Here is a 694-nt window from a genome sequence, read left to right on the forward strand (position 1 = left end):
CTGTCGAGTCGTCACCAACCAATAGCGACTCCATGGACACATCTCTCCCAGAACATCCCACCTTCATCTGCAAACTTCTGGTAGTGGATCCATAGAGTTTTCCTGATCATAAAATGCAAGTGGTTTCCCATCGCTTCCTTCTATGCAGTCAACTAGAGTCTCTGCCCTTGATTCTCTCCTATGCCACTGCTGCCCAGCAGAGGTGAGTTTTGACTTGTAGCAGATGCCCTTTCACTCGCTAGCCACTGGCCAAGCTAGGAATGGAATGGGTAGGCCTCTGCTTGACTCTCCCTCCCACAGCCAAGACTGGTAGAGTACTGGAAACTCTCCAGATGCCATCATGAGAGGAGGATCACTGGGATAGGTACAAGATATCCTGGTTAGATTCAGTCCATGCTTCAACTGGGGCTCACAGTCTTAATCTCCATTTTACAGACGAGGTAACTGAGGCCCAGAGAAGTGAAGTGACTTGTGCAGCAGACAAGTGGCAGGGACATTATTAGAACTTGGGTCTTCTGACTCCCAGGCCAGGCCTCTTTCCAATAAGCCATGCTGTTTCCAGGTCCTCAAGGTGTTTTGCACCTGTTTTTTGTTTTCTTTCAAACTCCCTCAGATCGGTTCCAATTCAGAGCGATTTCTTGGACTTATTTTCTCCAGAATGTCCTACCTTCTGCCATAATCCATAACCTTGCTA

General features: G+C 48.0%; 1 non-coding gene across 1 annotated transcript; it reads right to left on the reverse strand.

The window, feature by feature from the left end:
* Positions 1-212: 212 nt before the first annotated feature.
* LOC114806253 lies at positions 213-350 on the reverse strand. The gene has a single exon (XR_003754288.1). It is a non-coding gene; the product is annotated as a small nucleolar RNA SNORA7 (small nucleolar RNA).
* Positions 351-694: the final 344 nt, after the last annotated feature.

Source organism: Ornithorhynchus anatinus, chromosome 21 (assembly GCF_004115215.2).
Source record: "Ornithorhynchus anatinus isolate Pmale09 chromosome 21, mOrnAna1.pri.v4, whole genome shotgun sequence".
In the NCBI taxonomy this organism is placed as follows: domain Eukaryota; kingdom Metazoa; phylum Chordata; class Mammalia; order Monotremata; family Ornithorhynchidae; genus Ornithorhynchus; species Ornithorhynchus anatinus.